General features: G+C 53.5%; 1 protein-coding gene across 2 annotated transcripts in view; it reads right to left on the bottom strand.

Moving 5' to 3' along the window:
• ST3GAL2 (ST3 beta-galactoside alpha-2,3-sialyltransferase 2) overlaps positions 1–19,987 on the bottom strand; it is a 48,076-nt gene extending 28,089 nt beyond the window's left edge. The window contains exons 1-2 of one of the 2 annotated variants that reach the window (XM_018061684.1): positions 19,831–19,987; positions 5,788–5,949 (exon numbers count right to left, since the gene is read on the bottom strand). The gene's annotated coding sequence lies outside the window, so the exon portion shown is untranslated. The remainder of the gene's footprint in view (positions 1–5,787; positions 5,950–19,830) is intronic. The other variant, XM_018061683.1, reaches the window with a different exon arrangement.

Below are 26,671 nucleotides of genomic sequence, written 5' to 3'. Positions count from 1 at the left end.
TACATTTACAGTGCCATCTTGACTGGATGAGCTGGATTAAATTGTTCGTACCAAGGAACTAGGACTCCCTGCCAATACCAGTCTCCCAAGAAGGCTTATCAAACCATCTCTAATGGGATTCACAGAACTCCAGCCAGGACACTGAGGGAAGTTGACTGAGACAGCCTGGGGTAAGCTGACCAAAAGTTCCAGTTAAAACTGCTCTCCCATCCCTGCCCCATCTTCTTTCCAGTCCACCGTGGGCTGGCTGCAGGGGTGGGCAGACACGCAGTCCCATGCCTTCAGCCCCTCTTCCACACCACTTCAGCATCTCCCAGTCTTTTACCTGGCCAGGGAAACTTGCATACTGGCCACATGGATACTCTTAATGAAAGGCCCATCTGACTCCCTTCAAGACCCCAACCCCCTGCAGCAGGCCCAGCCTTTAGTCTCAATTACATCAGGACAGCAGTGAATTAGGGAGCCAAATTCTAGTCCGGGCTATCATCAGGCAGCTAGACACTTTTTCTTTCCAGGTCAAGGTTCTTGAACAATCAGAGGAAGGCTCTCCCACACCCCCCTCTCCTTCCTCTGTGATTATTTCCTGTTTGTTTCCTGCTACCATCACTCTGACTTCCAAGCCACTGTGACGTACCTTCTTCACTCAGACCCTTCAACTGCTTGTTTTTTTCCAGCAGCTAATGGATTCTGAAGGTTCCGCCCTCAGCTCTTTTCCTCCTTTGCCTCTCTATGCGCCCCTTCCAAATAGGAGCCTGCCCTCCTACCCTAGACTCCAGACCTACGTTCTCAATCGCCTCTTTAGCCATGTGGCATTTCAGACTTAAACACATCACCTTCCTGCATTCAAAAGCATATGACATGGAGACACGGCACTCTCATTCACACGGCCAAGGTCAGGCTCACAGAGCATCCAGAGACTCCCTAAACCAGGCCACCCTCCCAAGCCTCATCTCTCATCATGCCCATTCCTCTAGGGTTATGAGCTAATTTGGACCAGAGGCCAAATCTAGCCCACATTTATTAAGATCCTACACAAAACCTAAAAAGACACGGACATGTTATTTAACTCATTACTTAGCATTGGCCTTTGAATGGCAGGCATCAAAAAATATTTGTCCATAGAGGGGAGAGATAATTTCAAAGTTTGGGATTAATATATACACACTACTGTGTATAAAACAGAGAATCAACAAGGATCTACCATATATCACAGGGATCTCTACTCAATATTCTATAATAATCTGTACAGGAAAAGACTTTCTGAAAAAGAAGGAATATACGTATAACAAAAACACTTTGCCCTACACCTGAAACTAACACATTTTAAATCAACTGGAGTCCAATATAAAACAAACATTTTAAAAAATTTGTTCAACTGAATATCATCTCTCTATACAACCCCAGGGTTGTAAGAAGCAGAAGAAATAGGGTAATAAAAAACGTTTTGAAACCACTTTCATAAATCACTGTGTAAATGTGCAAAGGGAAATGATAGTCAGCCCCCACTCTTTCAGCTGTGACATTCTAGAAATGAAAGCTTTCTCTGACTTCTTGCAGACCACCAGGAAACAGGAGACCTCAGGTACAAACCAGATTTCACAAGTCAGAGGCAAGGAGAAAGTGAGTGTACAAAAGCTAAGGGAGCTGCCTGGGTGGTAGGAACGGTCGAGGCAGCCCGCTCCTCAGTTTCCGCCAGCAGAGACACCAGGGCTGCTAGGACGCGCCTCTCTCTGGTCCGCCCTCAAGCACCACAGGCTGCTGGCTAAGTTCTCTCAAGCTGGGACTTGTCAGATCTCATGACCGCCCACCCCAGCTCAGAGTCCTTCCCAGTCAAGCCTTCCAAAATGGGGAAAAAAAAAAGCACCTAAAAAACTTGGCTTCAGATTCTGGTTTTGCCACCTGTCAGCTATGAACCATTTAACCTTTCTGATCTGTGCCCTTTCCTGTAACATGGCGATACCGCGTATCTTGCAAGGTTTCTGTGAGGATGAGAGCCAGAAAACCTCCAGCTCAGTGCCTGCGCTCCCAGGCTGGGCAGGTGGGGGGGGCCACGATTCGGTCGGCCCCAGGCCCAGCGTGGCCCTGGAGAGGCATCGCGGGTTCCTCAGCGCCCTCAGCCCCACCCCAGCCCCCACCTACCAGGCCAGGTGTTGCTCCAGAGCGCCCTTCTGTGCCGAAGCAAAGGCACTGCCTGCCCAACCTCCGACCCCCACAGTGGCAGCTTCTAGGGGGGCGGGGTGGGCAGCAGAGGCCTGAGGTCTCAGAGCCAGTCTGCCCCGCGGACCTTCGCCCCCAGGCCGTGCAGTAGGGAGCGCTGTGTCCATCCTGCGGCAGAGCCTGTGGGTCACGGAGCCTGTCACCTGCTGCCTGACTTCATCACATGTTCAGAACACAAGCCTGCCCTGAGCTGGTCCCTTTTTTTTCCAGCCGTGCTGTGTGGAATGTGGGATCTTAGTTTCCCCAACCAGGGATCAAATCTGTACCCACTGCATTGGAAGCTTGGGGTCTTAACCACTAGACCGCCAGGGAAGTCTCTAAGCTGGTTCTAAACAGCTCACCGAGGTCCATCCCAAACTTGGCCACCTCTGTGACTCTCTAGACACACGTTGGCAGCAAGATTCTACTAAAGACAAAGTTAATAAGAGGGTTTCTTCACAGGGCTGAAAGCCTCTGAATTAAGAGGAGCAGGAGGTGGACTTCCTGGACAGCTCAGCGTCAAGACACAGCTGCCAGCGCAGGAGGCATGGGCTTCATCCCTGGCTGGGGAAGACCCTGAATGCTGTGTGGCAGTCTCCCCACCAAAGAGAGAGGGGCAGGAGGCAGGAGACCCTGAAGGTAAGGGAGGGGAGAGAGGGGCAGGAGGCAGGGGACCCTGAAGGTAAGGGAGGGGAGAGGGGGCAGCAGGCAGGGGACCCTGAAGGTAAGGGAGGGGAGAGAGGGGCAGGAGGCAGGGGACCCTGAAGGTAAGGGAGGGGAGAGAGGGGCAGGAGGCAGGAGACCCTGAAGGTAAGGGAGGGGAGAGAGGGGCAGGAGGCAGGCGGGGACCGTGAAGGTAAGGGAGGGGAGAGAGGGGCAGGAGGCAGGGGACCCTGAAGGTAAGGGAGGGGAGAGAGGGGCAGCAGGCAGGGGACCCTGAAGGTAAGGGAGGGGAGAGAGGGGCAGCAGGCAGGGGACCCTGAAGGTAAGGGAGGGGAGAGAGGGGCAGCAGGCAGGAGGAGACCCTGAAGTTTAGGGACAGGCAGAGATCTCTGAGGACTTCAGGAGGCAGAGGGAGTGGGGTGAGTAAATGGATAAACGGTGGCGTGGGGCAAGTCAGAGGAGTCTGGAGAACCTGCAGTCTAGACCTTATTGCTCAACTCTGCCTCCCAAGAGCAATTAAACGTGACCGCACCGCCTACAGGGCCAGGGGACAAGGGCGCTTCCAGTCGGCTCTGACTGCCTTTAAAGATAAGGTTCGAAGCGCGAGGTGGCTCGGCTTTTCATCACAGTTTACGATTCAGGCCTCAGTCATGCCACAGATGTAATGAAGAGCCGCAGAGAAGCTGCCGGGCCCTCCTTTTCCTTCTGCACCTTGTCTGGGTGTCCAGGGGACGTTTCAGGTCTCAAGAGCAAAGCAGAGGATGCATTCGTTCAACAGGCATCTCTTGCACTCGGAGCGGCAGGCGGCACAGAGCCCAGCCCTCGCTCTCCTGAGCAGCCGCGTCACTGACCCTGTAGCAGAGCTCCTTCTCTGGCCTCGCAGCTCCTTCAAGGAGCAGAGCAATGGGAATCCCGTTCTGAGGAGGCTCCACCTCCACCCAGGGCTCCCCCTAGGAGAGCTGCCCTTCCAAGGGTACGCCAAGGGCAGCCAACCCTAGAGACCAGCTGCTGGCTGCTGAAGAGGATGCAGCTAGGGGCGGCCTACCCTAGAGGACTTAGGGGGCATAACTGGAGCAATGCCCACGGGCGTGGTGGGCAGAGCCAAGGGCTTCCAGAAGGAAGGGGTGAGCCAGATCCTCAGCTCCCAGACCCTGGGGAGAAGGACAATGCTTGTCATCCAGCTCATGCTCGTGAAAGACAGCACTCTGCTCTTCTCAGGAACATGGGTTAATCCAATCCTTCTCAACGCCAGTTCCCCCAAACACACACACACCCTCTGCCCTGGGGTGGGCGGGCAGGTGTAGGTTTGATAGACGGTTTAGAAGAGAGACTCATGGCATTCCATTGCCCCTGCCAGAACTGAGTGAACAGGAAGAGCAGCAGACAGTTTCTCTAGGTAACCAACCTCCATCTCCCCAGCGTGTGCACCCACAGGGTAGGGGACCAGCCAGGGAACGCCTGGCCTGCTACACCTGGACAGCTTCCTGGAGCACTCCCGGCAAGGATGTGCAGACTGAGGAGGCTCCAGAGGCTGGGCGCAAAGGACAAACGTTCTCTCCCTGATTTCCAACCAGCCCTCTGAGATGGCACCCCAGGAATCCTGCAACTGATCACTGCCGCCCTCACCACTGGGGAAGGGACAGGACTGGTGCCTTTGTTTCCCCGACCACCCTGGTCTGCCCCCTCCCCAGCCTGCACCGGGAACGGTGCTCCGGACAGGGCTCTCCGCCCGGCACCAGAAGCCTGGGGGGGCTGGCCACCTGAAGACACTGATGGAGAAGGCCTGAACTGCGGTCTACACAAGCCCTGCCAGTGCACACTCAGTGAAGGGAGAAGCTGTGTTTCTAGAAGCTTCCAGGCCACCATCTCCATGACTCCCAATTCCAGCCAGGCCTTGGCCCATGCTCAAGAGTTGAAGGATTCAACTTAAAATTCTAGCGTCTACCCCTGTATCCTTTGTGGGATGGCGGGGGGAGGACAGAAGGCTGGAAAAGAGGTCCTAACCTAAAGGACCAGCACCGTGACCCTGCAGGAGAGGAGCCCAGGAGGCAGGGCAACTGATGCTTTGTGGGCAAGGCAGGCCGCAGGACTGGGGTCTGTGTCGTCACGGCACACGCACGAGTCAGCAGGACTGCAGCCCCTCAGCAGCCAGAGGGCAGACGCCAGCTCCTTCTGGGGGCACACTGGCACAGACCCGGCCCACAGCTCTGATCCGTGGGACCAGCTCCAGCCCCCAGGAACGCTCACAGAGCTCCTGGGATGTGACGGTCCAGAAGCAATGCTTCTGGGAAAATAGCAGCCCCAGCTCCGGGGTTCTCCAGCCCCTCAGCCCAAGGGGTAGGTAAGGAACGTACTCTCCGCTCGGGCCAGCATCATACTTGAAGGTGTGAGTGATAACAGGGCTGTGTCCTCTGCCCCAGGACTGCGCCAACCTCCTCCCCTTGGTCGGGAATACCCTCGGGATACCCTGGTTGGAACCTTTCAATCCTCACAGCCCAGCCAAGCCACCCAGGTGGGAAGTCTGCCGAGCCGCTGGAACCAGGCAACATCATGAAGGAGACGGCCAGGGCTGCGGGACAGAGGCCTACTTTGTTGGCTACAAATTTCTCTGAACGGCTCCAGCTTCGGCAGGGGAGGGCCAGTGGGCTGTAGACAACCTCCCGTATTCTATCCATCCTGCCCCCACATTTCCTTATCAGGTGGCGGTTTCTTTTGATTTTTTTGTGGCTTCATGTCAACACCGGGCATGAAACGGGACCACCCCGCATGCCAGTGGGCAGCAGCGTGGGGTGTGGAGGCCCGTCTGGGCACCACTCACATTCCAGGCAGGAGGCAGGCCAGCAGCGCTGATCTCCTTTATCAAGACTAGATGACTTCCAAGTGTTCTCTGTTGTTTTTTAAACCAGAACAATCTTTCGCCCAACTCACTTGGAAACTTTCACCAACCAGGCCAACTGATCAGTTTCTGTTCTTGCTGCCCAGTGGGAAGAAGGAGCCAGGTGGTGAGATGTGTAACTCTTGCCAAGACCAGATGCTGGAGGAGCCACCAGCCCTCTGCAGCGGCTCATGGGCTAAGCTGGGGCCTGAGCGCTGTGTCAAGAGAATGCCTTCCTGTTACAAGGCTTATTTAGGATAAATGAGGCGGCACTGTTACAGGTACAGCCCTGTTGGTGCCAATTCCCTGGGGGACCTTGGGAAGGCGCCACATTCCCTCACAGTCAACCCTAAAGGAAATCAACCCTGAATATTCACTGGAAAGGACTGATGCTGAAGCCGAAGCTCCAATGCTTTGGCCACCTGATGCGAAGAGCCGACTCACTGGAAAAGACTCTGGTGCTGGGAAAGACTGAAGGCAAAAGGAGAAGGCAGAAGGTGAAATGGTTAGGTAGCATCACCGACTCAATGGACAGGATTTTGAGCAAACTCTGGGAGACAGTGCAGGACAGGGGAGACTGGGATGCTCTAGTCTCTGGGGTTGCAAAGAGTCAGACACAATGTAGCAACTGAATAACAATGAGAAGAGATGACCCACCTGGTCTGGGGAGGACTCAAGGCAGGACAAGCACCAGGGCTCCTCAGGCAGGGAGAGAGGTCAGCGCTAGACCAGAGAGTCTGGAAGAAAGGCATACAGCGGTGCGCTCCACGCTAGGGGAGCTTATCTCCAGTGGGGGAGTACCCCGAGAACCCAGGCAACAAACCAGGAGCCTGTCCCTTGTGAGCCAGACTGCTTTTATTCTTCATACACCTTATCTTTAGCTTTCTTTTATTCTCCTTTTATATTTATTAATGTCTTTGGAAAGGTCAGCCTGTGACAGCTATGTTAATGAAAACCCAAAGGAGATGTCTGCATCCACGCCTGGACCAGGAGATTAAAGGGAGCGATGTGTCTCTCTCCCCCCGGGACTGGAGGTGCAGAGAAGCCCGGGGTGGGCCCCTGGCTCAGCCTGCGTCCTCCGGAGTCACCTTTCCAGCAGAAGGGAGAGCTGTGCGATCCAGTCGGAGGCCCTGAGCTCGCACCCTGCCCAGTGCCACACAGGCGCTCCCAGCGCCAACACCCCCGGACGCACGCCTGCCCTGTGCCTGGACTAACCCTGGGCTCACTAACAGTCAGCTCCAGGGGGCAGAGAGCAGGTGGCTGGTAAACTTTTGAGACCAGCACACACCTGCTTCCGTTCCTCCCTGGCTCCGGCTAAGCCACCGTCCTTGTCACTGAGGAGCTGATAATACGCTGTGAGTGACTCAGGCAGGACCCCTGCGGGGAAAGAGCCCCAAGGTTGCTAGGCAGGTAATCCGCTTTACCACTTCAGCCAAGTGGCAATGTCAGCTGCCTGAGGACTACAAAGGCAGCCTTCCCCTCACCCTGCCTCGGCCTCTTGCCCTGGGGTGAGGGGAGCCTGGCTGGGGAGCAAGGAGCCCTCTCTAGCCCCATCTGCAGAGTGGCTGGCCCTCCCGGACTTGGCCTGAGCTATACACTCCCTGCTAAGACAATAACTGTCGTGACATCCTGATGTTGCTGGTCAGGATGCCCAGCAATCATGGACATCATGACATTGCTGGTGTCAACTCTGGGGAGCATGGAGAGGAGAATAGGGAGACCAGGGTCCACCATGAGAGTCCCAAGGGAGGGATACCTCTTGACTGGCTTAATTACCTGCCCGGGGGTTACGAGGGGCTGGTCAACACGATGGTGCCTGTCTGGAGCTTGGGTTGTAGGGGTGACTGGGGTTGTGAAGAGGGAGGGCCCAGGGCCTCCTCCCAAGCCTCTTGCCTGGTGAGACGAGGCAGCCCCACTTCAACACATTTGTGAGTTTAGTCCAGTGGACTCTGGACTTCAGTTCCAGGACTGGCTCTATCTGAAAGTTGGCGAGTCTGAGCAATCACACCTTTCTGGTACTCAGGTCCTCCATCTGTAAAACAGGCATGACGACGCCTGCTGCCCTGCTTACCTCACAATCACTGTCAAGATGCAGTGAGTGATGACTGTAAGCTGCAAGGTACTACCTACCCGAGGTACCACTGGGTTCCAGCATCACAGAGGGGAGGAGGCAGGGATGAGTGCAGACACCGTGGCTCTGCCTGCGGGAGCAGGAGGCCTGGCCCAGGCTGGCCTATCTCTGAGAACAGGACCCCAGGCAGAAACAGGTGGGCCAGAGCGCCTGTGGGAGCCAGGCACGTGGGGCAGAAGGAGCGCTCTGGCCAGGCTGGGTCAGCAGACAGCCCAGGAGAGTAGCCGTTCTGCTAGGTTTGTGGTGGGCTCACCCTGTGGGGTTTTGTCTGCTTTATTTCTGACCATAGCACACAGCTTGCAGGATCTCAGTTCCCCATCAGGGATTGCACTGGGTCCCCAGCACTGAAAGTGTGGCATCCTAACCACTGGAGCGCCAGGGAATCCCCACAGAGCTCCTTTCACAACATGCCACTCTTGGCTCTGCCAGGCTGAGTCAAACCTCCGTACCCCCACAAATTGGAAGCGGCGGGCAAACTGAGGCCAAAATTGTCTCTGTACCTGAAACCGGCACCGCTGTCCTGAGCATCGTCTTCTAAGGGGGAAGACAGGGTGGGCACGACCCTGTCCAGCGGGAAGTACCCCACTCACCCCAGGAAGCGCAGCGGCCCTGGAGCTACGTCCTCACCAGGGTCTCAGCAGGGAACATACAGGAGGGTGGGCACTTCAGAAGCCAAGATGACAGGGCAGGTGGGAGAGGATGGGGGCAGCTCCGGGGCACGGGCCAAGGGAGCTGGCTGAACACGCAGAGTGAACGACCCCCACACCCCAGACAGAGGCTTGCGTAACACCATCCACCACGCGGATGTCCCTGGGCCACCATGAAGAAGGGACTACTTGCCATGAGCCGCCTGTGTCTGCTCTTTATCTTGCAGTCCAGGGGATGCAGGACCTCTGTGGATGGGCAGCCAGGGCATGGGGGTTATGGCGGGGAGCTCCTCCCATAAAGACGCCATTCCTGTTGGAAAAAGCCTCCATCTGCAAGTCAGACAGACAGCCTGGGTTCCTGGACTCTGCTTCTACCTAGTGGTTTGAGATCTCAGGCAAATTTCTCAACTCCCACTTCCCGATCTATAAATGGAGTGACTGTGACTCTGAAGTCCCATTCTACATTCCAGCGTTCAGTTTTTAACAAGGTGAGTGAATAAATGGCAACGAATCCTTGTAAGTTTGCCTGCGGTGTGATTCTGACACGCACGCTTGGCTCTGCTCATCGCCTTGATACACGATGCCCTTAGAATGGACGACAATCCCACCTTCCTTCGGGAAATCACCTCTCCCCAAACTCCCACCTCTGTGCCCAATCAGAGCACCAAACGTAGCCAGCCAGCTTCCCTGGTGGCTCTGATGGAGAATCTGCCTGCAGCGCGGGAGACCTGGGTTCAGTCCCTGGGTCAGGAAGATCCCCTGGAGGAGGGCATGGCAACCCACTCCAGTATTCTTGCCTGGAGAATCCCACGGACAGATGGGCCTGGCGGGCTACAATCCATGGGGTTGCAAAGAGTCGGACACAACTCAGGGACTAAGCACAGCACAGTTCTTGATCCAGGGCTGGGTGAGGGCCCCAATTCCAAGGGAACCCAGGATTCCCGCGGCAGTCCTGGGATGGGATGCTGAGAAGGCGGAGGCCTGCACTGCTGGCAGCCACCTCCTACCACGTGGGGGGCAAGGAAGGTGTCAAGACGGAGAAGGGCAGGGTGAGGCGGCTGTTGTTTGAGCTCTTCCCTTCCCTGCATGTGGCCAGCCGTTCCCTCAGGTATGAGTCAACCGGCTCCCTTTTATCAAAGCACCTTTAGAGCTGGTTTTCGGCTGCTGTGATTGAAGAAGTCCAACTGATACAATCTTGCACATGTGTACAACTATTTTCCATTTCATTTAAAAGAACTTTTAAAAACCACTACAGTATCACTTGCCACATAGTGCAAAAGGGCTGCCCTGAACCTGGGCCTGAAACCCTGCCCTCACTAGGTCCGTCCAGCTCAGGGGCCCTCAGGCATAGAGTGATTCTGGGCTTCCCAGTGGTGGCTCTGAGAACTCCCTGGCCAGGAGCCACACCCTTCTCCAGCTAGGGGCACTGCCCAGATGCACAGACGGTGGGAGAGCCACTGATGTATGTAGTCTTTCTGGGTGGCCTGGGGTCAGGACTGCTCACAGCCAGAGTCCCCCAACCACGAGCAAGACTCTGGAGGGGAGGGTGCTGCCCGCTGGGCCCTGAACCAGCTGAAGTGGTCAGGGCAAGAGAAGACCACCCTGGACTGCAATGGGGAGTCGGGACCGTAGGCTCCATTCTTTGTCTGGCAATGGATTTAGGGGAAGAAACCCTTTCCAAATCTGTTTCTCAACCTGTTAAGAGTCATGTCTAACTTTTCTAAATGCGGCCAGACACTGCCCTGAATTCTACCCATCTATCCCACTCATTTCTAGCAGCCACCCCTCTGATGAGATACCTTACATGTACCAAACAGTACCTCAAACTCACCCTACTCACAATGCCAAACTCACCCACACTCTAAGCCCCCAAAACCTGAACTTCTCTCTGTATTCCCAGTGTCAGCAGAGGGACAACATCCATCCGACCCTGAAACCTGGGAGTCATTTATGCCCCTTCCTTCCTTTAACCTCCTTCAGCCAACCTATTACAAAGTCTATCGGAGGTTTCCCACCTAAATCTCTCCCTTTTCTACTTTTCTCCACGTCTGCCACTCTTTCTCTGTCCAAGAACTGCCATCTTCCACCTACAGTAGCCCTTGAACTGCTAAAGCCCCAGATCTACTCAAGAGACCTCCCTCCCACCAATTCATTCTCCACAGACAGGCCTAATGATCTTCCCAAACGCAAGTTCCATCAGGTCCCCATTTCCACTCCTCTCAGAGAAAGAACCAGACCTCCCAGAGCTCTGGGGTAAAGGTGGGGCTCCCTCAAGACCCCACGGCCTGGCTGGTAGAGCCAGGGGCAACCCTGAGGCCAATATCCATCAGGCAGGTCTAGGAGCGGCTGCTCAGTCCAGAGCCCTGGCCGCCTCCCGGGTTCCCCCACCCCCAGGCTGACTCGGAACTGGCTCAGCCTTCTCGGACTGACCCCTCCCCCAGAGCAGGCTCCATCTGACCCCAGATGGGAGCGGGAGCTGGAGGCCAGGCAGGGGAGGCCCAGCTGGGCTGCAGCCAGGGGCGGCATGTGTCAGGAAGGGGAGAGAGCAGGGCCACAATAGCCTGTCAGTATCTGGGGCCAGCGGAAAGGAGGCAGCTGGCGGGAGGATAAACCTCGAGCAGTCTATCTCTTCCCTCTTATCGGACTGACCCTTGGCAGCCTCGCAGCCAGTGGAGAACAAACAGTCATTAACAACCCTGCCCACACTTGCGCACAACGCGGTACAACCAGCCCAGCCCGGAGAGCCAGGGCCTCCCTTCCTGCCAGAGCAGTCTCAGGGGTCCACGTGTCGGCCAGCCCCTGCATCCTGCCCCTCCTTCCTGGGCAATGAAACTCGGCCCACCCTAGCCTCCCCCGGCCTGTGATCCCCTGGCCTTTTGGGTCAGGCCTCCGCGTCACGTTATGTGTGGCTTGGCCTCACTGCCGTCCCCCGCTCTCCTAAAAACCTCTGCTCCACCCCCCCTTTCCTGGTGAGTTCTCAACCCTCAGTAGGCCCACCCAGAGTCTGCGCTACTGCCCCAGCACCTCCAGTCTTCAGCCTGTGATCCAACCCCCAAGCTGGCTTTGGGGGGAGATTCTCACTAAAGGAGAGCCCAAGGCGGAAGGAGGTGAGGGGATTGGGAGCAGAAACAGAAAGCCTCTACACAGTCATTCCAAAGCCTAACCAGTGGCCAGTATAGGAAGAGATGGATGTGAGGAGAGACCGGAGGGGTTTTTCTCTGCCTGAACCCAGCAGAGAGGCAGAGCGACGCTCGGGAAGGGGGATGAGGACAATGGGAGGCAGGGGGCAGCTCCCTCGGCTGCAGGAGCCCAAGTTCTCCAGAGAGAGGCCAGAGCAGGCTGGCTGCTGTTCAGTACGTCCAACTGGTCAGCAGAAAGGTTGGACCAATTCTCAGCAACTCCTGGACCCCGTGGTGGTATCCTGGGGCCCGAGCACTCTCTCCCCTCTCAGGATACGGCGTTCCTCTGTTCGGCCTACTGGACGATTTGACAGCAAATCCATGAACAGATCTTTAAATTCTGTATTTACAGATGAGGGGCCTCTGGGGCCCAGAGAGGGGCAGCAACTGGCCCTGGGTCACACAGCACCCATTTCCCAGCATCTTCCTAAGGAAGTACCAACACTGGCTTCCCTACACTGAAGAGCTTGCACGGGGTATCCTGCTGCAGCTTAGTTTCTAAGCTGAGTCTGACTCTGCGATTCCCTGGACTACAGCCCACCAGGCTCCTCTGTCCAAGAGATTTCCCACCCAAGAACACCAGAGTGGGCTGCCATTTCCTTCCCCAGGGAATCTTCCTGATTCCGAGATCAAACCGGCAACTTCTGCATCGGCAGGCAGATTCTTCACCGCTGAGCCACCTGGGAAGCCTGCAACAGGGGTCCCCATGACTCTCCTCACCCCTTTCAAGCTTTCCTGTCTCCCCCTACCTGTGACACGTGGGGTTTCCTCCTGAGCCATGCTAGAGGACCCAGGAACCGGCCAGAAGCTACACAGGTGTGGCCCGGGTAGATACCAAGCCCTCTGGGACAGGACAGAACAGAGAGAAGGCCAACTGCTGGAAAGCCCCTTGCAGCTGCCTGGGCCTCAGACGGCTCCCGAGAAAACCCAAGAGAGACAAGCCGGGCCCCGGCCCCTCCTCTGCCTTGCAGCACAGCCTTGGTCCCCCTGGCTGCTGCCTGCTCGCTTGCTCGGGTAGAGGACACAGCTCAGGGGCCAGAGACTTTCATTTCCTCCCGACTCTGGTTCCACCAGCATCAAACGACAAGTATTTTGTTTTCAACTGAACTTGAGGTTGGGGGGAACTCTACTCAAAGGTCAGGGAGAGTCCCTTGCAAACCCAAAGGGATCCTCCCCGCAAAGAAGGAAGGAGGTAGTAACTGCATAGTAACAGATTGTTAACTAATTTGTAGTCGTTTCGCAGAGTATACCAGTGCGGAATCATTATGTTGTACACCTGAAGCTAATATAACGTTGTATGTCAGTTATACGTCAATAAAAAAAGGAGGAAGGAGGGAGAGGGAGTGGAGGAGCAGGGTGGGGCTGCGGGGTGACACGGGCAGGGAGGGGGGAGCCCCACGCCAGCCCTCAATTCCCTCCCTTGTTCCTCTTCCTATACCATCCACCTCTCAACTTCCCCTTTCACTACCCCCTCCAAATTCCTCTAAACCACACGGAAAATTTGTTGACTTTTTCCTCATCAGAGCAGTCCCCTCTAGACCAACTAGCTGATTTTTTGTTGCTGATTTTCTCCCTCAGAAGGCTACAGACCTGCCCGGCGCAGGGAGCGCTGCCGGCCCTCTGTGTCGGGACTCCACAGCTGGAGGGCTCAGGAGCAAGGGCAGGACTGCTCTCTGGGGTCCCTGGGTCATGCCCTGACCCCTCAGGGTCTCCTCTGTCCCCCAAGCCCCCTCTCGGGAGCAGGATGGGCCTCTCGCCTCAACTGCACACAGGCAGAGCTGCTTTCTGCGTCCCCCTCCTGTTCCCCACCCTGAGCCTAGCGAGGAAGAGAAGGGGAGACAAGGAAAAAGGATGCACATGGGCAAGCATGCTCAAACCAGGAGAGACGCCCTCCAGACAGGAGCCGCCTGGGCTACCCGCTCCCGACCTCTGCAGCCGGGGGGATGTCAGTCAACCCCTTTCCCTCTCTGAGCTTCCTCATTTGCAGTCACATCCTCCTTAAGGAAGAAGCCGTTTGAGGATGTTTTTCAACATCTGGCAGCAGAACTGTTGTTTTGTTTTAATATGATTATTTCACAATACAAATTGAGCACTAACAGCAAAATAAGGGAAAATGCCATTTGCCTCTAGATTTCTCTTGGTCCTAGTTCACCTCATGGTACACGAGTAGCAGGCACTGCGCTCATATCACGCGTGGCAAAATACTACATCCACTATGGCTGACTCACGTTGAGGTTTGACAGGAAACAGCAAAATTCTGTACAGTGATTATATAAATTCAATAAAAAGTAAACAACTTTTTTAAAAAGCACACTCATTTGAATGCTAACAGCTATAACTGAGGGGGACATCCTCTTCACCCCAGGAAGATGATCCTCTCTGAAAACCTGCAGGGATAAGTGCCCTTCAGCATCACTTCTCCTGCCCCACGTCACAGAGAACCCTGCTCCCTTCCTCACTTTCTTTTCATGTATTTATCTAATTTTTTGGCTGAGGGGCATGTGGGATCTTAGTTCCTCAACCAGGGACTGAACCCGAGCCCCCTGCAATGGCAGCATGGAATCTTAGCCACTGACCCACTGGGGGAGTCCTTCTCCCATTCCTGCAGCAGGAAGCCTCTCCAGTCCTCAGCTAGAAAGCTGGGGTGCCCCAAAGCCCAGCCTATGCCCTGGAGCCTTAGCAGTCGTCAGCAATGGCAACGCCAAAGTGTGACTGACAATACGCTGTAATTACAATCACGATTTATAAATAAGCACCAAGAGGTGCCCCAGAGTGGCTGCTTAAGGACACACACAGGCATCCCTGGTGAGCCCAGCATAACGGAAGGAAATGCCTGTTTTCCTCAGATAGCAGGCAAAGTTCACATCCTCTCCGTGCAAAATGTCATTTGCAGGTATCCGCCCTAATAGTGAGAACTTGTAGCTAAAGAAAAGAGGGGAAAATCTAAAACCCAGGTCTCCAGAGAGCTGGGCCAGCTCCTTTAGTTGGTAAGGGCTCAGTTATTGGGACAACACGGTGGGGGAAAAGTTGGGGCACAGAAACTGAGAGCGAGGAATGAGGAAGAAGGCGAAGGCCACCCTCGGCGGAAATGGAGAGACAAGAAGAGAGGCAGGCACGCTGAGCATGGACCACAAAGCCCCAGTTGCTTTCAGAATGAACTGGGCCCCTGAGGCTGTGGGGCCCCACCCGCTCAGGGCTAAGGCCCCAAACCTCAGGCAGGCAGCCTGGAGTCCAGAGTAACAAGCTAACCAGGCTTCCTGGCACGCTGTCAGCATCCTGCACACAGCTCCTCCAAAGCAAGGATGCTTCATCTCCTGCAAACTCCTCCTCCTCCTGACTGCTCCACTTCAGCTAAAGGACCTGAGCTCATCACCCAGGCAAGGAAGTGTCTGCTGCTGCTAAGTCGCTTCAGTCATGTCTCACTCTGTGCGACCCCATAGACGGCAGCCCACCAGGCTCCTCCATCCATGGGATTTTCCAGGCAAGAGTACTAGAGTGGGGTGCCATTGCCTTCTCAAGGAAGTTGTCTAACCCCAGTCAACTGACTGTCTGTTCCAGAAGATATCCACTTTCACAGTTCTCTAGAATCAGTCCCTTCTTTCCATTTTTACTGCCAGCTTCCAGTCTTCATTACTTCTTACCTGGACCCTAACTAGTTTTCCATTTCCTCCCTCCCTTCTTTCCTTGTCCCCTTATGACCCAGCCATACCCTGCTACCTGCCTGCCCTCTGCCTGCTCAGAAACTTGTCGGAACCAAGCCCTCTCTCTGCCGTCTGCCGAGTCAAGTCCTCACTGAACACTGTGCTGGGATTGATCTCTTGCAATCTCTACTGCCTCTTCTCCTGGGGACTCCAATTTCTGGATACGGTTTGGGGGGACTGCCTACTGTACCAGCCCTTCCCCGGCCAAGGGAGGAGGATGGCCCAGTCTGGACCAACCAGACATCTCCTCCCTGGGACACGACTCCCAACCTATGGTGACAAAATCCCAGAGTACAGCTGGAACAGTTATCCTGGACCCAGTGGTACCCTGAAGAGGCTGGCCTTTGGCTCCTGACATACCTACTCCAAGACCCTGGAGAGGGCCTTCCCTGGTGGTCCAGTGCTTAGGAATCTGCCTGCCAATGGAGGGTACACGGGTTCGATCTCTGGTCTGGGAAGATTCCACCTGCCACGGAGCAACCAAGCCCATGCACCACAACTACTGAAGCCCGCACGCCCTAGAGCCTGTTCTCCACAAGAGCAGCCCCTGCAGCGAGAGGAGCCTGCGCACAGCAATGGAGAGCCAGCACAACCAAACATAAAATAAATAAGCAATTTCTTAAAGACCTATTTAGAAGAAAAGAAAGACGAATAACTGCTTTTTAAAAAAGACCCTGCAGGGGACTCGGGTCTCAGTCATTCCTCAGATTCTAGGAGTTACCATAGCCTTCCAATGAAGTCCTTTCCTACCAAAGTCAGCAAGGTGTTGCTTGTAACCAAACTTCTTTTTAAAATACCTCTCCTATGCTCCAACCAAAAGGGAAAATGCCCTGAAAGCGCCGTTATGGTCCCTCCTTCCCCTGCTGGCCAGTACGCTCCCCGGCCTGCAGGCACTGCTGGAACTCTGCCTTCCCCTTCAGGGCCCAACCCAGAGTCCCCTTCTGAGCCCTCTTTGGGGAATCCTCCTCTAAACCTACAAGCCCCCGGCTGCCCCTTCTGCCTCCCACCGCGGACATCAGAGTGCCTGTCTTACCCCGCTCCCGGTGGACAGAGACTTGGTCATCTTCTCCTTCACAACAGCTGGCAGAGTTCCAGACTCAATAAATTCACCAGGCTTTGTGGGCAGACAACTCAAAGGCCAATTACATGTTTCCTGGGCAACACAGGCAGTGAGGGACAAAAAGCATGGGGTCAGAAAGACCCCGTCTGGCTTCCATATCCTCCACTTACCAGCTGAGTTTATGGGCAAATCTCGTAAGTTCTGTAAGCCTCAGTTCATCTGTGAAAAAGTGACAATAATGCTAACCCTGCAACACTGCTGTGAGAATGTGACGGGCCTACTTGCAAGAACATCCAGCCAGGTGCCTGGCTAGAAGTAACCACTCAGGAACAGCAGCTGTCACTCCAGCTATTCACAGCTTCTGGGTTGGCAGATGCTCTTTTGGCAGGTTGAAATCATGAGCCCTGGGCCTGTTGTGTGACCCACAGAGCATCTCCGTTTCTTGGTAACCCCACCTGGGTCTACCTCTGCCTTATAAACCTCCTGAAAAACAGTACATGAAAAAACGCGTGGCAAAGTTAAAGCACAATGTAAGGGGTTCCTCCTGTTTGTCTCAATTTCAGAGTTCCAGGCACCCTGTCCAGTGTGCAGCCACGGCCAGCACCCAACCTACTCAGTCTGAGGGACAGGGCAGACGAGCACCTGGTTCAGGGTCTGCTTCCCCATGTCCTTCCCCAAAGCCCTGGTGCCTAAACGTCCTGCTTTGGAGCCGGGGGCGGGGGGGTGGGGGGTGGTGAGGTCCTTCCTTCAAATGGCCACAGCACAGTGTCTGCTATGTGGTTACAGGCGGACTGGGGGCTCAGGCCCTCAAGTCACCCCAACCATTAATCTAGCCAACACTGGAAAGCATGGGAAGGGCAGGAAAAGACCAGCCCAGGGAAGCTGCCAGAACAGTCCTGGGTGGGGAAACCAGGTTGGGGGCAGCCTCTCTGAAGACTTTACATGGGCCTGGATTAATTGCCCAGGCAACTCTCCTGGCCCCAAACCAGTGGTTCTCAAATGCTATGGTCAGGAAGCCGTACAGAAATAAAATCTCAGGCCACACCCAGACTGCCTGAATCAGAAATGTCTGGGAGTGGGGCCCAGCAAACTGCGCCTTACACAGCTCTTCAGGGGGATTACTGAACACCTATTCTGTGCCAAGGACCGAGCCGCAGGGTGATATTTCAGAAACGAGGACACATCTGAAGGACTTTCACAGTCTAACGGGGCGGGGGGGGGGGGGATGGGCGGGGGGAAGAGGTCAAAATCAAGCACACAATACACAAGGCAGGATGGGGTACAGAATGAGGTAAAGGAATCAGCTCCTCCTCCCCTCGCCAGCTCCTCTCTTTCCAAGCTGGGAAGCGGGAACTCCAATTCTAGGAAACCCACCCCACCTCAGGCTGCTCTTTGAGACTCCATGTAACTGCAGGTAGTTTTCCAAAGAACAGTGATCCTCGCCCGAGGCATCTTTCAGGTCCAGAGGTTTGCCTTGTGGGGAAATGGACCATGAGGCCACACCATGAGAACCACCCAGTGGTTCTTAGCAGCTGAGAAGTTGACCCCATGTGGGGTCTGGGCTGGGAAAGTTCCTAGAGGGCTGTGAGCAAGCCACACAGCACATCCTGGCACTGCACTCCCACGCAGGGTCACTCCCACAGGCCCTTTAAGCTCACAGGGTGAGCACAGATGCAGACATAAACACGCACACAGACAGTTGGCCCCCTGGCCTCCCTACCTCCATTCTCAAGTTACAGGGTTAAAGATGTCCTATTCACAGCCAAGGGGGAGGATGAGAGAGGGGGTGCTGAAGCAGGGAACCATCTGGTTCAGATCAAGATTGCTCATTCAGGACCCCAATGGAACTCCCAGAGCCTGCCTTCGTAATGGCTCATAGATTTCCCTCCCTCCCCCAACTTCCCACTGAGAAGCTGAAAACTGGGCTAGGAAGGGACAGACCCATAGGTAAATCTCCCGAAGGAAGATAAGAAAACAAAACTAAACAAAACAAAACAAAAAAACCCGATACAGGCAAGTTTCCACCACCTCTCTGAGCCCTGGCTCCCTCTTTCCTTCAAACCCTGAACACCATGACTAAACTTGAGATCACCACCTACAGTCACTACGTCTTCCTCCACAAAGAGCTCAGGGGGCACCTAACAGCATCCTTCCCTTTGCCAGCAACCATCTCCAAAGTTAGCAGCAGAAGGAAGATGAGGGTTAGGGGTGTGGTCTCCCAGACTTCTCTTATGCCGCCATCTCCACCAATGTAGGAGGTTCCCTCCATCTCGGAGGGATGGTGTAGTCCACCACGCATAATGACAGGAAGAAATGACCAACCAGCTTCCAGACAACTGTCCCAGAGACAAGATGGGAGTGTGCATCATTGGCTAGGACTGACTGACTGAGGGACTCCAGAGTGCCCTGAGCCCTCTCGCAGCTTTAGCTGAAAGAGGCTGCCACTCCCTTCCCACCACCAGCACCTCTCCCCTTTCCCCCAACACCACCTTAGACTCCGTTCTTCAGTGTTTTACTGTAGCTGAAAGCAAGAGGCAAGATGGGAGATGGATGCACTCGGCAAGAAACAGAAATCAAAAGGCTAACTTGAGTAAATGAGTGATGGGTGGGGGACTCTACAGGCAAAGGAGGCCAGAAATTAAATACAGGAAGGAGGAGGGGGAAACAGAAGTGGGAAAACGCCAACAGGGAGACTAAAGTGAGCTCAGCACAGAGCTGCAGCAGGCAACTGGGAAGTTTGGTCCAGTCACAGAGGAATGACTGGAGGGAAGAAATGACTCTTTCATGTCAAGGCAAGGGCTCAGACTAGCCCCACAGGGCTGGGGCATGGACTTGGCCAAGTTCCTGGTTTGTGCCAAGCCTCGGTTTCTCCGAAGTGGGAAGGAGGTCAGGCTGTTGGTCTCGTCAGAGAGAACTGGGCCACTGTGGATGGCTCGGGGGCAGTGCCAGGTAGGGGAAAGAGGAGAGAGCTGCTGATGGTGCAAAGACAGCCTGTGGCCAGGAGGAGCGGGGCGAGGGTCTCCAAGGAGTGCACAGGCCAGGAGCGCGCGCGGGGCTGCGGGTGCGAACTAGGCAGTGGACTGAAGTCGGGACTGGGGCACGGAGCACTTCCCGGGGCTGGGGACTGCCTCCACGGGGTGCAAGAGCCGCGCGTGGGAACGGCTGGAGGTGCAGGAGCAGAAGGCGGGCAACCGGGAGGGAGGCCAGGGCAAGAGGACCACCGCCCCCACGGGGGATCCCAGGGCCCCGACCCAGGGGAAGTTGCCGGGGTGGACCGGGAGGGTCTGGGCCGCTGGTCGAGCCAGCTGCCCGCGCGGAAGGGGTTCGTAGCAGCGAGGGGCCCGGGGCGCCTCATATCCCGCCCGCCCGCCCGCGCACCTCAGTCAGCTCCGGGCGCCGCGCGGGCCATGCTCGCCGCTCCCGCCGCCGCCGCCGGTGCAGAGAAAGCCGCCGCCTCCGTCGGCGTCCGGACCCGTTAGCTCAGCGGCTCCCCAGTCCGCCCGCAGCGGGCCAGTCCCGCCCTTACCCGCCCCGAGCGAGCCGCCGCCGCCGCCTCAGCCCGGCCCCTCCCCCCACCCAGCCTGACTGGAAAGGAAGGGTGGGGGCGGGGGGCTAGGGCCCCCTCCCCACTCACATCCTCCGGCCCTGCCCCGCCCCCTCCCCCGCTCGCTTAGTCATCCTGGGAAATGGAGTCCAGCGCGCGCCGCGCCGCCAGGAGAGTCCGGCGCGCGGAACTACTACTCCCAGAAGACAGCGCGCCAGCTCGCGCGCTTGTGGGCTTTGTAGTCCCGCGGGGACTCGGGGCGTCTACAGCGCGGGAGGGGAGGGGGATGGGAGGTTTTCCACTCCCGTGAGGCCGGGGTACCGACGGCGGAGACAGGGTGTGGGGTCTGCGACGCGCTGTGCCGGGGCTGAATACCTGGACTTCGAGGGGGGCGCCCAGCGGCGGAGGATGCCTCACACGGCTGTGGTCCGCTGCAGCCGCGCAGGGCTGCAGGCGAAGCCTCTGGCTCGAGAGCCTCACCCTGGGGACGGTTACCATTCGCGCGGAAAGAGCCTTGACCTGAGGCTAGCTTGGCCTCCGGCCCGGGCTCCGCAAGCCCGAGCTGCGGTGAGGCCGGAGCTGCGGTGAGGCCGCTGCGCCCAGGCGGGAGAAAAATCACCCCACGTGGGCGTGGGGTTTTCCCTGCCTGGAAAAAGGAGGCCGAGTGTCTCTCGGTTTCCTGGAGCGCTCACCCCCCTGGGAACCTTCTATTGATAATTCCAGTCCCACCCACTCTCTTTCTAGCTGACCCCCTTAGCTCCCTACTGTTTAGGACAAAGTACACACATAGGGCAAAGTATTAACCATTTGAAATATTTTTCTATGTCTTCTCTTAGCATGTGCTTTCCCCAGTTTCCAGATCTACCTCAAATTGTTGAAATTCCCAGTTGCCCTCCAAGCTTTATCGCCTCTGGCAGAGGGAGGCCTGTAAGTCTCTGATTCTTTGACAGGCGTCTATCAGATTCTCCTGGAGAGTTTGTTTAAACACAGCTGACCCATACCCCTCCCGTGGGAGGAGCCTGCTGTGGGATAATATGAACCTCAGAGGAGCCTGGCCATAGAAAGTGGGGTTTCAGGCTAGCTTAGCACAAAAACGTTCTTTTTAATTTAAATAAATCAATCAGTTGATGCAGTAAAAGGAAAATGCTACATGAACCTGAGGGCTTCTCTGAGAGCTCAGCTGGTAAAGAATCTGCCTGCAATGGATGAGACCCTGGTTTGATTCCTGGGTGGGGAAGATCTGGAGAAGGGCTACCTACTCCAGTATTCTTGGACTTCCATGTGGCTCAGCTGGTAAAGAATCCACCAGCAATGTGGGAGACCTGGATTTGATCCCTGGGTTGGGAAGATCCCCTGGAGAAGGGAAAGGCTAACCACTCCAGTATTCTGGCCTGGAGAATTTCATGGACTGTCTAGGCCATGGGGTCGCAAAGAGTCAGACATGACTGAATGACTTTCACTTTCCACATGAGCCTGAAAGATGTCCCAGTCCTTAGCCTTTAGCATTTTCTTCAAAGCTGGTAAGGTTTTCTGTTCCAAAGGGGAGCTTGTAGCGTACTACTCCGCAGACTACGGATGCAAGCCAGGGGTTGAGATCTCAAACCTCTAGGATAGGGTCAGCTCCGTAGAATCCTCTGCTTCCAGGTGTTCCATGACCTATAACAGGCTGGAGGATTGAGAGGTCAGAAGGTGGATTCTTGACTTGTCAGGAATCTGAAAGTGACTCTCACACCACACCTACCTGGGTAGACCCTTAACCACCTGCTAGCCTGAGGTTCTGGGAGCTATAGAACTCCAAGAGGAAACTTGGTGACCACCCTCCGGCACGATTTCAGCTGTGGGATGATCAAGTTCTCTGCTCCACCAAACTCTAACCAGGCTCCTGTAGGCCCTCTTCTCCCATATGTCTCAACCTTGGCCTATGAAAACTATACTCTTGGTTAGGACTCGACTGGTCCGCTGCAGTTCAGTCCCTAGTCAGGGAACTAAGATCACATCCCACATGCCACACAGCGCAGCCACAAAACCACCCCCCCCCCAAAACCAAAAAACTGTACTCTCAACACAGATGACTTTATCCACCTCCTCCCTGGTGGTTCAGACAGTAAAGAATCTGCCTGCAGTGCAGGAGACCAGAGTTCAATCCCCGAGTTGGGAAAGATCCCCTGGAGAAGGGAATGGCTACCCACTCCAGTCTCCTTGCCTGGAGAATTCCATGGACAGAGGAGCCTTGCAGGCTACAGTCCATGGGGTCACAAAGAGTTGGACATGACTGAGGACTGAGCCACTAACACACACAACCTCCCCCCACATTAAAAGACTTAAACACAGTAGCATAGTCTCAAGGCTGCATCCCTGGGACGGCTCTACCCCCACCAAGTGCCTGCCTGATAAAGCTCAAAAATTTACTGTTTATTCTAGCCAATGCCAGTTATAAGTACCCCCCCACACACCCCTTCTTAGACTGTTTACTAAAAAGGCTTACAGTTGTGACTTCTTCCTTTCCCTTTAAGGTGTGAATCAAATGTATATGTATTATGTGTCTTTCTCAAGGACCTGAAAGCCATTCCTTTGAAATATAACCGCTGGAAAGAATAGGGCCTCTGTGGGAGAGTAGAATCCTAACTTCAGTACTTGCCAGCTCACAGATACAGCTGACCTAGTCAGCATTTACACTGACCAACCCTTTGTACTTTTTCACTTCTCTGCTCACCTCCCTCCATACTTCATTCTCCCTTTAAAGTGTCCAGTAGCCTCTGTGTAAATCCAAGTTGCAGTGTATATCAATAACATATTGGTTAAAACCTGTCCTTACCACTTTAACTAGTGCCTGCTTTGTTTATTTTTGTGTCAATTATTGAGATTTTTTGTCTGTTAACTATTAAGATGTTTTTGTTTATCTTTGACAAAATGGATATGAGCGGTGAGCCCTGGGGCCCCAAGCTCCAGCCTTCCTCCCATCCACCAAAGGCCAAAGGGTGAGTTATTGCTAGGTCCTTGGGCATGTAGCCCAGAGGACACCAGAGGCATTGGACCCTGACTAATGCTGACCTCTCTGGGGAATGCTTGAATGCGTTTCTGTTTTTAATTTTTTTGATTTGTGTCCCTGTCACAGACTATAGTCTGTGCGTGCTCTGTCATGTCTGACTCTTTGCGACCCCATGGACCGTACATAGCCCGCCAGGCTACTCTGTCCGTGAGATTCTCCAGGCAGGAATACTGGACTGGGTTGCCATTTCCTATTGCAGGGGATCTTCCCAACCCAGGGATCGAACCTGCCTCTCTTGCATCTCCTGCATTGGCAGGCGGATTCTTAACCGCTGCGCCACCTGGGAAGCCTGTCACAGATGACAGGGGGTTAAGTAACCCACATACAACTCCATGCTCTGCCCCTAAGACCAGCTGCCAGGCCCTTCCTGTAAGGACTTTGCCGCTGCGCCTCAGTCACATGCAATGGCGACTTTCCCTCACAGGCAGAAGGGAATGAGTCTTTTTGTGTTGACACCCATCACCCAAATGTCTGTTAGCAGATGGCTGGGAAGATGTCATTTCATGGGCAGCGCAGAGACCCTCTCTGTCCCACAGTCCAACAGGAGCTCCCATCATCACCCACCTATCTCCCAGTTAGATGTCAGATTGGTCTTTCCCCATTTCCTCTTGCTAGTTGTGTTTTCCTGTCCTCTCCACCCGTCCAAATTCTGCCTGACTATTTGAAGTCTACCTTGAGGTTCTCCTTCCTCCTCAAGGTTCTCCCCAGCGGCCTCAGCCGCACAGCCACCTGCGAACGTCACCTCTCGCATCGTACTGGAATTCGCGCCATTGACTTAAAAGCTGACCTTTGCTGGTGACCATCCACAGCAAGGGAAGCAGTGGGCCAGGAAGTGAAGGAGACAGAGGAGCCATGTGGCTTTGGAGGCGAACTGCCACTAAGTAGCAAGATGTAAAAAGGAGGTGGCTCCCTCCCTCCCCTGCTTTCTGGTTGACCCAGAAAGGTCAGCTCCCACACCTAATGGTCTATGTGACCCCGAGCAAACTGCACAATTCTGTGATCTGTAAAATGGCGATAATAATAACAGAATGGCCATAATAACAGACCCTTCTTGTAGCACTGTTATAAAGAGTAAATGAAAAAAAAAATGATGTTGGATAGAAAGACTGTCAAAAAGAAATCAAGTCAATCTGTATATTTAATGTGATCACAGTACAAATACCAGCAGCATTTGTTTTGTTTTTCTTTTGGAGAGGGAGGAAGAGGAGCAGGTCAGTTTATTTTAAAAATTCATTTGGAGGGCTTCCCTGATAGTCCACTGGGTAAGAATCTGCTTTACAATGCAGGGGACATTGATTAGATCCCTAGTCAGGGAAGATTCCACATGTTGCTGAACTAAGCACAAGCTCTACACCGATTAAGCCAGCACTCTACAGCCTGCAAGCCTCAGCTACTGAAGCCCACGTGCCTAGAGCCGTGTTCTGCCACAGAAAAGCCACTGCAATGAGAAGCCTGAGCACTGCAATAAAGACCCACCACAGCCAATAAATAACTCTTTTTAAAAAATTCATTTGAAAAAATAATAAGCAAGATTAGTGCCAACAATAAAAAAAATCAATCAATGGTCAAATCTAAGAAAGAAATGGAAAAATCTATTTGAGCCAACCTGAGGACTGTTCTGCCCATCAGAAGTCAAAGCACAATTATATAAGTTCTTGAGACAAAAGGTTATTCATCAAATGACATATTGACAGTTTACAGACCCCAGATGTGCACGTACAAAGCAACTGGTGTGTCATCATGACCACTTACAAGATTAAGGAAGGTTATCTCCTAAGGAGGTCTGGTTTATGCAAGTACACAATACACTCTAAAGGAGAGAGAGGAGGCCCAAATGGGCAAAGAGACATGAATTTTATTTAATCATGAGTGAGGAAATTTTAGAAAAACTAGTAGTATGAAGTAGTGAATGTCCGCTCAGATATTAAACATATTATAAACATACCTTTAGAACAGTGTAATAGATCAATAACATAGACCTGCAAGTCTACAAATAAACTCAGATACAGAAATACGGTAAAGACATATGGTAAAGATACATTTCAAATAAGTGAGAGGAAAGATGAATTATTCTATAAATGGTGTAGGGACAGTTGGAGAACCATCTGCTCAAATATTAACTTAACTCTGGATCTAGTAAAAAAAATCACCTATGGCTACCAATATGAAAAATGAAGACAGATAATGGACCCCTGATGGAAGTAAAATATTCAGAAAGTAGTGGTGAAAAAATAAATCACCCCAAATCTGACAACTACCAATGTACAGAAAGTACAAATATTTGAGAGGAATCTTTTATTTGAAACTATCGCATAATTAAAAAAAACATTTTATTATGTGATATTTCTCCTAGAAATCTTAATTCCAGCTTTTGCTTCATCCAGCCCAGTGTTTCTCATGATGTACTCTGCATATAAGTTTAAAACGCAGAGTGACAATATACAGCCTTTAGTACTCCTTTTCCTATTTGGAACCAGTCTGTTGTTCCATGTCCAGTTCTAACTGTTGCTTCCTGACCTGCATACAGATTTCTCAAGAGGCAGGTCAGATGGTCTGGCATTCCCATCTCTCTAAGAATTTTCCAGTTTGATGTGATCCACACAGTCAAAGGCTTTGGCACAGTCAATAAAGCAGAAATAGCTGTTTTTCTGGAACTCTCTTGCTTTATCGATGATCCAACAGATGTTGGCAATTTGACCTCTGGTTCCTCTCCATTTTCTAAATCTAGTTTGAACATCTGGAAGCTCACAGTTCATGTACTGTTGAAGCCTGGCCTGGAGAATTTTGAGCATTACTTAAGTGTGAGATGAGTGCAATTGTGTGTTGGTTTGAGCATTCCTTGGCATTGTCTTTCTTTGGGATTCGAATGAAGACTGACTTTCCCAGTCCTGACTTTCCCAAATTTGCTGGCATATTGAGTGAAGCACTTTCACAGCATCATCTCTGAGGATTTGAAATAGCTCGACTGCAATTCCATCACCTCCACTAGCTTTGTTCGTAGCGATGCTTCCTAAGGCCCACTTGATTTCACATTCCAGGATGTCTAGTTCTAGGTGAGTGATCACACCATCATGATTATCTGGGACATGAAGATCTTTTTTATATACTTCTTCTGTGTATGGTATATTGTCACCCTGTTTATTTAACTTATATACAGAGTACATCATGAGAAATGCTGGGCTGGAAAAGAAGCACAAGCTGGAATCAAGACTGCCAGGAGAAATATCAATAACCTCAGATATGCAGATGACACCACCCTTGTGGCAGAAAGTGAAGAGGAACTAAAAAGCCTCTTGATGAAAGTGAAAGAGGAGAGCGAAAAAGTTGGCTTAAAGCTCAACATTCAGAAAACGAAGATCATGGCATCTGGTCCCATCACTTCATGGGAAATAGATGGGGAAACAGTGGAAACAGTGTCAAACTTTATTTGTTGGGGCTCCAAAATCACTGCAGATAGTGATTGCAGCCATGAAATTAAAAGATGCTTACTCCTTGGAAGAAAAGTTATGACCAACCTAGCTAGCATATTGAAAAGCAGAGACATTGCCAACAAAGGTCCGTCTATTCAAGGCTATGGTTTTTCCAGTAGTCATGTATGGATGTGAAAGTTGGACTGTGAGGAAAGC

This window comes from Capra hircus, chromosome 18, assembly GCF_001704415.2.
Source record: "Capra hircus breed San Clemente chromosome 18, ASM170441v1, whole genome shotgun sequence".
NCBI classification, from domain to species: domain Eukaryota; kingdom Metazoa; phylum Chordata; class Mammalia; order Artiodactyla; family Bovidae; genus Capra; species Capra hircus.
This window is presented reverse-complemented; position numbering and strand designations above follow the sequence as displayed.